We start from the raw sequence: 16,377 nt of genomic DNA on the forward strand, positions 1-16,377 counted from the left end.
GAACTGCGGAACCCATTCAACTTTGGGCGTTCACTGACACGGAGACTGTGTCCCATAACTTCTCCAAAAATAGTTAAGGAACCGTTAACTGGAAACCGTATGACATGAAATGGAGGTAGACACGAACTTTACAACTTATGCCAACTCATTCAAAATTATTCTTAGACACATTTAAAAGGCACAACTTCAAAATTATAGAAGAAAACATAGGAGAAAATCTACATGAACTTGTGTTTGATTAGGTAGATCATGATCTTTGGGTTTTAACACACAACACGAAAAGGAAATCCACGAAAAAAAGAGCAAGTAATAGCATGGACTTTATAAACTTAAAGATTTCTACTCTGTGAAAGACATTCAGAAAATCAAAAGACAAGCCAGAAGCTGGGAGAAAAATATTTGAAAACACATATCTAATAAAGGATTTGTCTCAAATATACAAAGACCTCTAACACAAGCAACCCCACTAAAAACAGATAAAGATATGAACAGACACCTGGACAAAGAAGATATACAGACAGTATAAAAAGTGCTCAGTATCATACAACATTAGGGAATTACAAATTAATACAACAATGAGATATCACCGTACATCTATTAGAACTGCTGAACCCCAAGAAAATGACAATGCCAGTTACTGCAAGGTGAGGAACAACAGGAACTCTCCCTGCTTACCGGTGGAATGCACGTTCAGCTAATTTGTAAGACAGCTTGGCAGGTTTTTCCCTCCTCTTTGCCTTGTAGCTGGTCTTCCCTTTCTCAGACATGATTTGGAGTCTTGGAAAGAAATGCTGATTCTGTGAGGTTGGCTTTTTCAAGTGGTTTCCTTCCCTCTGGTCCTGAAGCAGAAGGTTGGGGCCAAAGATGACTTGATGTTGCCAGGGATGGGCCAGAGTGGGGAGAAGTCAGACCTGGGGCAGTTTGCTGCCGTCCACCTCCCGGGCTTAATACCCCCTCACTCACCTAGAACTGGAATTCCTAGTCATCCGTTTATGACAGGAGGAGGTGGGGTAGCGGGAGACCAAGGGGGTCATTTCAGCACCACGGATGTCTCCTTGTGTCAGAGCCACACATCCAGGTAGCTCTGCTCTGCGGGCTGGATCCCCTTAGAAATTACATCTGGGCTCAGAGATTGTTAGTTCTCCATTCCAGCTTCCATGCCAGCGACCCATCTGGTTGTGCTCAGGCCATGTACGTGCCATGGACGGAGGCCAGCCCTAGGAGTTGATCGCCACCCGGCAGCAGCAGCAGGAAGTGTGACTCGAGCCATGGAGGGGAGTTTATAGGAGGTTCTCAGCTACAAGCCAAGTCACTGGGCTGTGAGTTCCTGCTCCATAAGTCGTGGCTTTATTTTCTGGAAAACTTGCTTGTGGGGGCAGCCTTCTCTGTCAACTCAGATTTTCAAAAATATCTACTTTGATTTGCTGCCAACTAATGTAGTATGATAGAACCCAATCTGATCTTATTAACGTTGATGAGGTTGCATTAGCTAACGTCAGGCCCATTTCCAAAGTGCACACAGCTTGCCGAGGAGGGGACCCCGTGAGAGCGCTGCACTGGGGGCCGCGTCTCTGTTGCAGCCCCCGGAGGCCTGGAGGCCTGGGGTGCAGTTTGCAGAGACCACTGATGCACTTGTCCCTCGGACAGTGACAAGGGCACCAGCTGAGTCACGGCTGCCAGGTAGCTGGCACAGGGCCTGGGAAATCCCTTGCCCACCGGGGGCCATGACACGCATGTCTGCAAGATCAGGCCACAGCTCACTGAACAACAGTGCAAGGACGGCTCTTGGACCCAAGGAAGCAGCCCTGACACCACCTGCCCTGTGTGCTGGGCTTTTTGATTTCTCAGATCCCCTGCTCAGTCTCCCGGTCTCTTCCTCTGGTCACCGCTGCCAGCATGCCTCTCCTACAGCAGCAGATGCCTCCTGCCTTCCGTCCTCTGTGCTCCAGCCGTGCTGCAGCTGAACGTTTTATAACAGAGCACAGAGAACAAGTGCCTTGCGAGCACACCGTGAGTGAAGCGGTGGCCTTACTGTGACCGTCGAGATGTGGTGTGGCTCCTTAGGGCTTCCTGGACGTCTGGGTCAGCTGCACACGTGTGTCACCTGGTCACGTGCACGTACCCGAGTGCCTGCTGTTCCTTGCCCTTGTTTGTCTCATTAGACAAAACGTCTGATCTCAGGGAGGCTGCACACCTGTACGCCAGGTGACCATCTCCTGAGGTCCACAACCGTGAGGGACAGATGCCATTGGGGCCTTGTGTCTGAGTCAGAGAGGGAGCCCAGGGCTTCCCTGGTGGTGCAGCGGTTGAGAGTCCGCCTGCCGATGCAGGGGACACGGGTTCGTGCCCCGGTCCGGGAGGATCCCACATGCCGCAGAGCGGCTGGGCCCGTGGGCCATGGCCACTGAGCCTGCGCATCTGGAGCCTGTGCTCCGCAACGGGAGAGGCCACAACAGTGAGACGCCCATGTACCGCAAAATAAAAAAATAAAGCCCCTGAGGGTTGTCTTTTGGTGTTGTTTAGGGTTTCTTTTGCTGTGCAAAAGCTTTTAATGGTGAAAAACTGAAACCATTTCCACTAAGATCAGGAACAAGACAAGGCTGCCCACTCTCACCACTATTATTCAACATAGTTTTGGAAGTTTTAGCCACAGCAATCAGAGAAGAAAAAGAAATAAAAGGAATCCAAACTGGAAAAGAAGAAGTAAAGCTGTCACTGTTTGCAGATGACATGATACTATACATAGAGAATCCTAAAGATGCTACCAGAAAACTACTAGAGCTAATCAATGAATTTGGTAAAGTAGCAGGATACAAAATTAATGCACAGAAATCTTTGGCATTCTTATACACTAATGATGAAAAATCTGAAAGTGAAATTAAGAAAACACTCCCATTTACCATTGCAACAAGAAGAATAAAATATCTAGGAATAAACCTACCTAAGGAGACAAAAGACCTGTATGCAGAAAATTATAAGACACTGATGAAAGAAATTAAAGATGATACAAATAGATGGAGAGATATACCATGTTCTTGGATTGGAAGAATCAACATTGTGAAAATGAATCTACTACCCAAAGCAATCTACAGATTCAATGCAATCCCTATCAAACTACCACTGGCATTTTTCACAGAACTAGAACAAAAAATTTTGCAATTTGTATGGAAACACAAAAGACCCCGAATAGCCAAAGCAATCTTGAGAACGAAAGAAGGAACTGGAGGAATCAGGCTCCCAGACTTCAGACTATACTACAAAGCTACAGTTATCAAAACGGTATGGTACTGGCACAAAAACAGAAAGATAGATCAATGGAACAGGATAGAAAGCCCAGAGATAAACCCACGCACATATGGTCACCTTATCTTTGACAAAGGAGGCAGAAATGTACCGTGGAGAAAGGACAGCCTATTCAATAAGTGGTGCTGGGAAAACTGGACAGCTACATGTAAAAGTATGAAGTTAGATCACTCCCTAACACCATACACAAAAATAAGCTCAAAATGGATTAAAGACCTAAATGTAAGCCCAGAAACTATCAAACTCTTAGAGGAAAACATAGGCAGAACACTCTATGACATAAATCACAGCAAGATTCTTTCTGACCCACCTCCTAGAGTAATGGAAATAAAAACAAGAGTAAACAAATGGGACCTAATGAAACTTAAAAGCTTTTGCGCAGCAAAGGAAACCATAAAGAAGACCAAAAGACAACCCTCAGAATGGGAGAAAATATTTGCAAATGAAGCAACTGACAAAGGATTGATCTCCAAAATTTATAAGCAGCTCATGCAGCTTAATAACAAAAAAACAAACAACCCAATCCAAAAATGGGCAGAAGACCTAAATAGACATTTCTCCAAAGAAGATATACAGAGTGCCAACAAACACATGAAAGAATGCTCAACATCACTAATCATGAGAGAAATGCAAATCAAAACTACAATGAGATATCATCTCACACCAGTCAGAATGGCCATCATCAAAAAATCTAGAAACAATAAATGCTGGAGAGGGTGTGGAGAAAAGGGAACACTCTTGCACTGCTGGTGGGAATGTGAATTGGTTCAGCCACTATGGAGAACAGTATGGAGGTTCCTTAAAAAACTACAAATAGAACTACCATATGACCCAGCAATCCCACTACTGGGCATATACCCTGAGAAAACCAAAATTCAAAAAGAGTCATGTACCAAAATGTTCATTGCAGCTCTATTTACAATAGCCCGGAGATGGAAACAACCTAAGTGCCCGTCATCGGATGAATGGATAAAGAAGATGTGGCACATATATACAATGGAATATTACTCAGCCATAAAAAGAAACGAAATTGAGCTATTTGTAATGAGGTGGATAGACCTAGAGTCTGTCATACAAAGTGAAGTAAGTCAGAAAGAAAAAGACAAATACCGTATGCTAACACATATATATGGAATTTAAGAAAAAAATGTCATGAAGAACCTAGGGGTAAAGCAGGAATAAAGACGCAGACCTCTTAGAGAACGGACTTGAGGTTATGGGGAGGGGGAAGGGTGAGCTGTGACAGGGCGAGAGAGAGTCATGGGCATATACACAGTAACAAACGCAGTAAGGTAGATAGCTAGTGGGAAGCAGCCGCATGGCACAGGGATATTGGCTCGGTGCTTTGTGACAGCCTGGAGGGGTGGGATGGGGAGGGTGGGAGGGAGGGAGACGCAACAGGGAAGACATATGGGAACATATGTTTATGTATGACTGATTCACTTTGTTATAAAGCAGAAACTAACACACCATTGTAAAGCAATTATACCCCAATAAAGATTTTAAAAAAAAAAAAAAAAAAAAAAAAAGCTCACCTCAGTACCTGGTGAGTTTACTGTAATCAAATTTGTAGCTGAAAGAATAGATATTTTCTGATTTTCCCTGAGAAGCTGGTTTGCAGCTTGGCTATATAAGCTGAGAGTAAAAAAGTAAAAAGATTCAATACCAACTGTGGCTCAGGGTCAATTTATAACAATTTTTACCAAAAAATAAAGGAAAATCAAATTAAAGTAAAAAAAAAAAAAAAAAAATTTTAAGTGTCTACCATAACTTATTGAAATAATCCCTTGTTGTTGGATATTTAGGTTAGTTCCAATTTTCACGACTGTAAGTTAGCGTATAATTAACTCTCTCTCACGTATAATGTGACATCAACCACCCTGGTCATTATGGGATAAAGTCCTATCACTAGAAATGTTGGACAACAGCCAGGACATGGAAGCAACCTAAGTGTCCATCGACAGATGAATGGATAAAGAAGATGTGGCACATATATACAATGGAATATTACTCAGCCATAAAAAGAAACGAAATTGAGTGATTTGTAGTGCGGTGGATGGACTTAGAGACTGTCATACAGAGTGAAGTAAGTCAGAAAGAGAAAAACAAATACCGTATGCTAATACATATATATGGAATCCAAAAAAAAAAAAGTTCTGAAGAACCTAGGGGCAGGACAGGAATAAAGATGCAGACGTAGAGATGGACTTGAGGACACAGGGAGGGGGAAGGGTAAACTGGGACGAAGTGAGAGAGTGGCATGGACATATATACACTACCAAATGTAAAATAGATAGCTAGTGGGAAGCAGCCACAGAGCACAGGGAGATCAGCTCGGTGCTTTGTGACCACCTAGAGGGGTGGGATAGGGAGGGTGGGAGGGAGATGCAAGAGGGAGGGGATATGGGGATATATGTATATGTATAGCTGATTCACTTTGTTATAAAGCAGAAACTAACACACCATTGTAAAGCAATTATGCTCCAATAAAGATGTAAAAAAAGAAAAATAAAAAAAATAAAAATAAAAAAAAAATAAAAAAGAGAGGAGGGCAGGGCATCCCGCCTCCCTGCCTGGACTGGGCGTGTGCTCTTCCACAAGGAGAGGAGCCCACACCACGGACCCTTTATTTGGAAAAGATAAGCAAAATCAGGTGAAGCAACTGGATACCTATTGAGATGATATCTTCATCCCGAATACTACTCGAATGTAGTTTTTAGAAGGTTGATGTTATTTATTATAGCTTAAAAAATGGAATACCCAGCAGCATGGCACTAATAAAGGAACACTCTGGAAACTTTGCACACCAAGAGAAGATGCTCACGTAACGGTGCTCCTGAGATGAGAAGAACACAAAGACTGCAGAATAGATGTGAACAGGTGCCTGGTTCTGCACATGCAAGACAAGTTACGTGACAACTGTGGACCAAGCCTGGGGACAGGCCAGGGGTTCTGATGTCAGGCAACAGTGACCTCAAGTAGGGGCCAGGTTTCCATGGGGAACGCCCATCTCCCCCCAAACCTAGATGTGCTTCCTGAAAGCAGTGAACACGGGAAGGTAGTGTAGGAGAAAAAAGAACTCATTCATGGGCTCAACATCCCCAAGACCACTTGGCCTTTGTCCTCCAGCCGCAGATCTAAGCATCTATTAAACAGGAGCTAACCAGGGCCAGCGACAAACACAGAAGCTGCCACACAGTAGGTGCTCAATAAAGAACCGTTGAATTAATGGAGCTGCTCCTAAGTGGGGTCCGAGTAAGGGATCTGACACATCTCACTGCTCTTTTTTTTTTTTTTTTTTTTTTTTTTGCGGTACGCGGGCCTCTCACTGTTGCGGCCTCTCCCGTTGCGGAGCACAGGCTCCGGACGCGCAGGCTCAGAGGCCATGGCTCACGGGCCCAGCCGCTCCGCAGCATGTGGGATCTTCCCGGACCGGGGCACGAACCCGTGTCCCCTGCGTCGGCAGGCGGACTCTCAACCACTGTGCCACCAGGGAAGACCTTACTGCTCTTTATTGACTGAAAATGTCAGCCCACTAACGAGGTCTAGGTAAATTAATTATAGAATTTAACACATTTATTTTAAAAGGCATTGCAAAGTGTCTTGATAAAGAACATACAACACCTGTCACATTCATTATCCTAAAGATCGACTTACGTGCATTGTAGCCACTGAATAAAAAGCTAGCATTTACTAGATGTCTATTATTAGCAGGTGACAGCCGGAAGCAATGTTCTACGCGTGCGTATCTACTCACATGCTAGAGCATGGATACAACCATCTCTCTGGATGCAGCAAAAGACACACATGAGTTGCCAACTTATTTCTACAAGTTCATGATCACATGGTAGGGGCACGGGAAGAAGAGGAAAAACCTTTCAACTATGGTCCTTTATTCTTAGAGACCTCAGTCCCCCAGCCACAAGGGACATGCTTCGTTGAAATAATGGCTAACGTAGGTAAAAATGAAAGAGGAACTTTGACTTACCCAGGAAAGTCCAAATCAGATGTTTTCCAGTCTGAAAGCATGTGAAGCAGGTGTTTTCAGGGTAGGTGTGCATCTGGGACCAGGGTGGGTGTCCACCAGCATGGAGGAGACAGGCCCAGGGCAGGGGGGACATGGGGCTGCTCTCCCAGCGGCCTGCAATGGACTCCAGTGCCCCCAAGACTTCACTGAGACCCCAGCCGCCCACATGGAGTAAACCCCTCAAGGCAGACTCTTCAGATGTGGCCCTCAAGACAGCACCAGGCCGTGTCTGCACCCTCCAGGGCCCTTCAACGAGCTGCAGCTGAAGGCGGTGGTGATGCCTCCCTGCCCCTCCCCACACGGGTCCTGCATCTCATCCCCACAGCCTTTGCTTCTCTCTGCAGAACAAGCTCCCTCTGGCCCACAGGTCTCTTCCAAGGCAGCGATGCTGGGAAGTCTGGTGCTCAGACCCAGAAGGAACCAGCAGGGAGGTTCTGTGGAGGCATCACTGACGATCTCCCCAGATTGAAAACGCTCACTTGGGAGAACAGGAAACTCCTGTGCACCTGCTGGTGGAAGTGTAAATTGGTGAAGCCACTGTGGAAAACAGTAGGAAGGTACCTTAAAAAATTAGAAAAGACCTACCATATGACCCAGCAATCCCACTTCCGGGTATATATCCAAAGGAAATGAAATCAGTATCTCAAAGAGATATCTGTGCCCCACGTTCACGGCCACGTTCCTCGCAAAAGCCAAGATATGGAAACAACCCGTGTCCGTCGATGGATGAGTGGATAAAGAAAATGCGAGACACGTATATATACATATAAATATAATGAAATAGCTGTCCGGGAGGAAGATTTTCCTTTACGCTTCTAGATTCTTCTGGTTGGTATAAGAATTAAATTGACATGAGGCAGATTAACAAGAGAAAATCAAACGAAGTTTAATAACATGTATATATGGGAGAGACCCAGGGAAACTGAGTAACTCGCCAATGGCCAAACCTTCCCCTTAAATACCATCTTCAGCTAAAGACCATAGAAGATGTCGGGTAGGGATTTGGGGCTTCAAAGGGAATGCAGTCAGTTCACCTGGTGACAGAAAAGCAGATGTTTGGTAAATCACCGTTTCCTGGGCCCTGCTGAGGCAGCGGGACGCAGACTGGACTCTGGTCTCCAGGCTCTGCTGAGTTTCCCCACCACACATAACCCACGTTCTTTGCAGATTTCTCTGGTGACAGCTCTGTTCCAGGAACAGACCCTTTATCTAAATTCAACAGGCAGCTAAGAGGGAGGTAAAAAAAAAAAAAAAAAAAAAACACTTCCTGAGTCTTCTGTTTCTTAAAATAATCAGCCTAAATGAATCCTCATGCCAGAGAGATACATTTTGGGATGACAGACTTTGCTCCCCTACACAGTCAAGGACTCAGGCCCCCTGGCTGGCACTGCTCTTCACAGATGTACATTTCTAGCCCCAGCACTTCCGTTCCCAGGTCCCTTTATCTGAAGCCTTGGACAGGGGTCTTCTCCAGGTGCCTCTATGAGGTCTCTTCGGGGAGGAGGGGAAACCTTGAAGGCACTTTCCCCACTCTGACTTGGCACCCAGAACGTTTCCACTCCGAGCCCACCCCCTCACACCCACCCTCATCCTTGGGTCCGTAGAACCGACAGAGCCTTTTGCTGGGCCTCCCCCTGCAGTAAGACGGCCCCTACGAGGCTCTGCTCTGCATAGCCCTCAACAGGCGCACCATTTCCTGGGGGGAAACGGAACAGCTGGAGATGCGTGCATCGTTCATCACAGTGATTAAAGCTTTAGCGCTTCCATTTGCGGCTTGTGGCTTTAATCGCTTACACCTAGCAGCTCAGCTCCCTCTCCGCTGAGCTCCTGGCGCTCCGGACTTGCCCTTGTGCCTGTAGCCAGAGACAGCAGTCAGTTTGCAAGGGCTCGTGTGATTAGATTAGGCCCACCGGGGTCTTATCCCTCCGAAGGTCATTGATGAGGAACTTTAGTTACATCCGCAAAATCCCTTTGCTCTGTGAAATGACATAATCACAGGAGCAGCAGCAGGGGCAGCCACCCTGGGAGGCAGACTTCTCCGTGTCGCCAGCTGTCCACGGACGCCGCTGTGCGTTGCCTGCTGGGCCTTCAGCAGGCTCCTTATATCCTGTGTCCCAGCCCTCAGACTACCCGGAGACATACTTGCTCACGGCATGATCAGGGTGACCAGAACAACCAAGTAAAGACTTTGAGCAGTGTTGAATTTATGGGCTTGGCCAGCAGCCGTGCTGCAGGGGCTACACAGCTGGGTGGTCCCCTGGTCCAGCAGCATCCCCACGAGAGCCCCGGTCCCCTACAAACATCAGATGACCTAGGGCACCACTCATCTACTGAACTGAGTGGTTAGTGCCTGGAACTCTCAGCAGGACAAGATAATGTGTGGGCCATCATTTTATACAATTATACCAGATGCTTCTCTGTACAGATCAACACTTTCATACCCTATCTGTCCTGTTCGGTCCGTACAGATTCACCTCATGTTGTACATCGGAGGTGCCAGTTTGACAACTGTCCCGTTATGACGATTTACATCCAAACCACGTGTAGGTGATCATGCCAGTAAGAGTCTTCCTACTCAGGTGAGCGTCTTTCTCTAGAGGCAGGGGTGGCATGCAGGAAAAGTTACTGGTCAGATCCATACACATCGTAATATGACCATGTACCGCCGAATGGCTCCTCAAAAACTAGCACTCGTATGTACTCAAAATAGTGTAGAAGTATATATATTTACCCATGGTTTGACCATCCCTAGATATTGCTGATCTTCTCAGTTGTTACCCATCAGACAGGTAACAAGAACTGCAAGTAGCTTCAGTTTACATTTTCCAGGTTAGTAATGGTTTCTTCATTGTCCAGTGCACGTAGGGAGCTGGAGAAGCTCGCAGGGGGGACCAGAGACAAGAAACACCCCACTCGGGGAGCTGGCGCCGCCCGCGAGGTCGCAGGAACAAAGGACAGGGCTCGGGCTCCAGAGCCCATGCCCTTGGGGAAGGGCCGTCACCTGGCTGCGCTGAGACCTCTGTGGCTGGGCAGGCAGAGGGCTACTCAGAGCCGGGACGCAGACCTTGGAGAAGGTCCTGCCCAGGCGAAAGGTGGGATTACAGAGGTTCTCGAAGAAAACACAGGAGTGTGTTTTCTTTCTGTTACAGCATCTGTGAATTTGGTGTCAGAAAAGCGTTCTCAAATGGGACCCAAAACATGCAATAACCATAAAGTAAAAGATTGCTAAATTGGACTTAGTTAAGATTAAGAACTTTAGGTAAAAACAATAGACACAAACGGGAACGATGTATTTGCAAGGCGTTTATCCCATAGAGGATTCATACCCAGAACATCTAAAGAACTGCTACAAATCAATTTTCTTTTTAAAGAGAGCCCAATTAAAAATAATCAAAAGTTTGAACAAGCCCTTCAGAAAAGATGATATCCAAATGGCTAAGAAGCCTCGGACAGCCAATTCTACAGCATTGCTGTTCAGGAAATTCAAATGAATGTGTCATATACAGCACACACATCAGAATGACTAAAATTAAACAGACTAAATAAAATATTTTAAAACTGGCAAGATAAGCATTGCTGATGGGAGTGTAAATTAGTACAACAACTTTGGAAAACTGCTTAGCAGTATCTATACAGCTGAGCATACATACATACCCCCTCTGACACAGCCTAACAGAGATTATGGCTTATGTCCACAAAAAGACGTTCAAGTACGCAAAAGCTAGAAAAATTAGACAATTAAAAATTTTACGCCAGTAATCGAACAGATACATATATTTTGATGTAGTCAAACAATAGTGCATAGCAATGATGAAATGAATGATTGCTGCATGAAATAATACGGATGAGTTTCACAGACGTAACCTTGAGTGGAAAAGCTAAATATGAAAAAGTACCCGGGGGGCTTCCCTGGTGGCGCAGTGGTTGAGAGTCCGCCTGCCGATGCAGGGGACACGGGTTCATGCCCCGGTCCGGGAAGATCCCACATGCTGCGGAGCGGCTGGGCCCGTGCGCCATGGCCGCTGAGCCTGCGCGTCCGGAGCCTGTGCTCCGCAGCGGGATAGGCCGCAGCAGTGAGAGGCCCGCCTACCGCAAAAAAAGAAAGAAAAAAAAAAAAAAAAAGATCACACTAATAAATGTATACTTTAAAAAAAAAAAAAAAAAAGAAGTAAGTACCTGGGGCTTCCCTGGTGGCGCAGCGGTTGAGAGTCCGCCTGCCGATGCAGGGGTCGCAGGTTCGTGCCCCGGTCCGGGAGGATCCCACATGCCGCGGAGCGGCTGGGCCCGTGAGCCATGGCCGCTGAGCCTGCGCGTCCGGAGCCTGTGCTCCGCAGCGGGATAGGCCGCAGCAGTGAGAGGCCCGCCTACCGCAAAAAAAGAAAAAAAAAAAAACAGGTACCTAATGTGTGTTTGCATTGCTTGGAGGTCCAGAAACTGGCAAAGCCCAATAGAGAATACAAGCGTGTCTAGCTTTGGGACAGGGTGAGGTTCATTAAGAGGGCACAGAGGGCCTTCCTTTACCTGAAGCACCGTACGGTCTGCTCGGTGTTCTAGCCTGAGTCCTCCTGTTTGTGTCTTAACTCTTCACATTCATCAGTATTCCAGCAGACTTTATTGACTCTAAGCTAATTTTAATGGGAATACTTCTGTTTCGTAATTTCTGTGTTCGAAGAGAAATATGCTTGATCTTATTCGTATGATAAGATCAGCCTATATCCCTACTTATTCCAAAGTCGTAAAAACTTAAGGATGCATTTATAATTGCAAATTACATTAGAGATGACGGTGGGTGCGGTGGGGGGGGCGGTGGAGGTGTGAGGGGTCACCCGTAAATACTGATGAGTACATGTCTAATTGTTGCCAGCAATTGGATGAAGAGACCACATTGCTGGGGGGTCGTCGATTGTAACGAGCTCAGATACACTTTGATTCCTTATCTTCCAAAAGTCGTTCTTTCTGAACAGCCAACTTATTTCTGTGAATGCAGAATTTAGTAAATGATACAATATAAAGGAAAAAGAATAAGCTTAAAGTTGGTAATCTCAGTAGGATATTCATTCTGGGTTGTTATTTATTCTATCCAATATAACCCCATTGGACCATCCATAAAGTTAATACTGAGTGGATATTCGTTGATTTTCCACCCTGCTTTGAAGAACAGCTGTGTCCTCTGATATCTCATCGCTAAGAAAGAGCACAGACTCTGAGTGCCATAAATACTGACGACTCGGCACGTTCATTAAGGGTGGATGGGTGTGCGCAGGTCCCGGAGTTAATTAACCAAATGCTCAAGAAGCAAAGACACAAGAAAACCTTGAGTTTACTATCCACAGGCCAAGCAACACCATCTAGTGACTAATGATTCCCTGCCCTCTGCTGGTTCCAGTAGATATATTCCAGGAAAAAGGCTGCAGGGTAGAATTATTCTGGATGTTTCCTCTTAAACACACAACAAGCACAAATAAAAATATGACAGTCCTTGATGTATATCCTTAGTCAAATATTCAAAGGGCAGAAAGCGCTCTGATCCCACACGAGATGTCAGAGCTACATCGTTTTGCCCTTCACATCATTCGAAGTCATCAAAACGTTTCACCCAGAATCCAAGGCTCCCAGTCAACCGTGAGCTCATAATGGCGCCGCCTCTTGTGGGCGTGGCTTTCTCGGGCCCCGTGCCCCACACAGCGCCTCGTCCCCAGAGGCCCCAGTAGAGGAACTCTGTTCAAAGGCAGAAAAAAATCAAAAAAAGAGAGAAAAAAATGCCGTCTGCCCCTCCGTTCCACTGGCTGTGCATCTCTCTCTGTATCTACGTCTGTGTGTGTATGACTCTATGTACAGATGTGTGTGTACATGTCTACCTGTCCTGCCTGTCTTTCTGTGTTGTCCATCTGTCTTTCTGTCTTTTTGTTAATATATCTGTTCATTGTCCGTCCTTCTGATTCTATCTCTTTGTCCATCTATCAGGCTGTATGTTTTTTGTTCTGTCACTTTATCTGTCTCTGTGTCTGCTTTTTCTGTCTGTCTATCTATCTATATACATATATATCTATCCTTTCTCCTCACCGAGTTGTCCCGTGTGTGTGTGCGATGCACATATTGATAAAAACCTGCTCTTTGCTGGGCAGGACACATGGACCCAAAACCTCTCCTTGTCGGGCCGTCCCTCCAGATCCAGGTGCTGCCTGTTCTCTGAGCCCAAATCCGCCAAGTTCTACCCCCAGCACTCAGTTACTGGCCCACCTGCTCCCACAGGCAACCTCCCACAGACTCATGTCTATCCTAGAACTCGAGCAAGTCTCCGTCTGTGACCGTGAGGCCCCTTCACGTTGGTGCACGCATCAGGGGCTGCTCCTCTGCACTACTGTGTAATACGACGTACACTGTTGTGTGTGTTTAGTGCGTGTATGTGTTTGTGTACATTTTAGGTGTGTGTGCATGTGTATGTGTGGGTCTGTATGTGGTTATGTGTGTGTGTTGGAATGAGGCCGCACCACCCTTTCACTTTCCAGCTAGCCAGTAGGTTCACAAAGAAACATTGTCGGTGTCTGCAGTAGCAGCTCCCATCTGGGCCCCGGGCATCCCAAACCACACTTTCCACACATGCTGTGATCCCTCCCCATGGAGCCTGCGGGCAGCAAGGAGAGGCAAGAGGCCTCAGCGGTTGCCATTGCTGTGCACGGTTGAGTAGGTTGTGAGTGGCACCCTGGGGTTGTACAGTACATAACCTCGGGCCCTGCCCTGGCCCAGGGCTGCGGTCTCCAAGCTCCAGCTCACTTTCTGCACTGGGCCTCACTAGGGAATAAGGACAGTCCCAGGCCTCAGCACTGAAGGAGCATTGATCCAGGAAGGGGAAGGAAGAGCCCTTCAGCATGCGAGCCTGACTCAGGGCCTCAGAGAGCATCATTCCTCATGTGTCAGAAACTGAGGTTTCCAGGAGGGTCTGGGGCTGGCAGGTCACTCAGAGAGGATGGTGCCAGGATTCAGGCAACTCGTGTGCTCCTTTGGGCCCAGCCAAGCTCACTTTCTGCACTGGGCCTCACTAGGGAATAAGGACAGTCCCAGGCCTCAGCACTGAAGGAGCATTGATCCAGGAAGGGGAAGGAAGAGCCCTTCAGCATGCGAGCCTGACTCAGGGCCTCAGAGAGCATCATTCCTCATGTGTCAGAAACTGAGGTTTCCAGGAGGGTCTGGGGCTGGCAGGTCACTCAGAGAGGATGGTGCCAGGATTCAGGCAACTCGTGTGCTCCTTTGGGCCCAGCCAAGCTCTCTGCCTGCTGGAAGAGCCTTCGTGCAGTACCCCAGTGGACCCATCAGGGTCAGGGAGCCCAGGTCACCCAGAACCAAAACCCAGGGGACTCTAATAGTTTTGTGCAGGTAGAGAAGGGCGAGGGGGCCCAGGGGACCAGAGAGGAGATAACTGAAGTCATCCAAGTCAGTGATGACAGTGGCCTGGACCGGGTGGTGGCAGCGGGATGGAGAAACGTATTGGGGCTGAAAACAAATTTTAAAAATGTAAAAGGTCAGGGTATTGCACTAGAGTGGGAGGTGAGGGAGAGAAAGGGTGCATCAAAAACGAGGTGCAGAGATCTGGCTTGAGCACTGAGAGGCCGGACCACTCCTTTTCCTTGAATCTCAGTTTCCTCATCTGCAAAGCACTGTTGAGATTCTAAGTTCTAACCATCCTTGTCCGCCACTCATCACTGAGTTCTCCCATGTGTATGTGCTATGGATATGTTGATAAACTCCTGCTTGTTTTTTCCTTGTTCATCTGTCTTTTGTCAGTCCACTTTGCAGGGTACCAGCTGAAGGACCCAGGAGGATAGACGGGAAAACAATCTTTTTCCTCTCCTACGTCAGAGAGGGGCTACCTCAGCTCGACACCTCTGTAGGGAACACCGGCCACCTATCCGGAATGGGTTATAACCGTGTGAGGGAGCCAGGGCAGGGGGTCAACACGCAAACCTCCGGGGCTCCATCCCCCAGGCAGAATTAACAGCAGTTCTCAAGGTGAGGGAACTTGTTAGAAATGCACATCTGGGGACTGCCACCGGCCAGATGAATCAGAACTCACAGCGCTGTGAGTTTAAAGAAGCCCTCGGGGAGGTTCTGGTGTCGCCCACAGCCTGTTTCTGTATGGCCCTTTAGCTAAGAATGGTTTTTGCATTTTTTTAATGATTGTGGGGTGGGGGCAGAATCAAAGGAAGAGTCATAGTTTGCGCCATGTGAAAAATATATGAAATTCGGATGTCAGCGTCCATAAATGAGGTTTTATTTGAACACAGTAACTAATAACTAACGGGTTTGCTTTCATGCCACCACAGAGCCACGCCGCTTCCAGAGACCTCACGGCCACAAAGCCTACGGTATTTATTCTCGGGCCTCTGCCGGCAAAGTTCCCCTGTCCTGCCTGACAGCAGTAAGCCTGTCTCCAAACCACTGGGCCTGCAGGGCCTGAACCCGGGCCCGCACGCCCACCGGGGCTCAGGGGAAAACGCGGGGGCATGTGTACCGGGACGAGAAACGTGCCCGTCTCCGTGCTGCTCACCTCAGATGGAAATTAGCCATCCTCTTCGTCTATGGATGGAGGCGATTCTGCTGCCTGCAGAAGAGGCGGCGGGGGGGGGGGGGGGGGGGGCGTTCTTCGTCAGTGACTTTCCGGGACCCCCGACAGTGAGGCTGTGCTCACCACCAGGAAGCTGGCATCAGCGGTTAGTGAGGAAATGTGGTTATTAATATCCCACAAATTTTTTCGTTTGTCTTTTGGTAACTGCTTTGCACGAGGATGGGTTTCCTCTGCAACCACAGGTATTTCATTTTGTGCATTTCAAAATGTTATTCTGAGAAGAAGACCACGGCATAGGAAAATTTAAAAGTCTGCAGGCAGTGCCTCCCCGGCACCCCACAGCCTGGGCTGACACGGACGAGGCCTCCTGGACCCTCCCACCCCGGCCGGCCCTGCGGCAAGGCCCCAGGCCCCTCGCAGGACAGGCCAAGAACAGCTACTGACATCTTACCTCCCGCACTTCTTTCACATCTCGCGGGAGTAG

This window comes from Tursiops truncatus, chromosome 20, assembly GCF_011762595.2.
Source record: "Tursiops truncatus isolate mTurTru1 chromosome 20, mTurTru1.mat.Y, whole genome shotgun sequence".
In the NCBI taxonomy this organism is placed as follows: Eukaryota; Metazoa; Chordata; class Mammalia; order Artiodactyla; family Delphinidae; genus Tursiops; species Tursiops truncatus.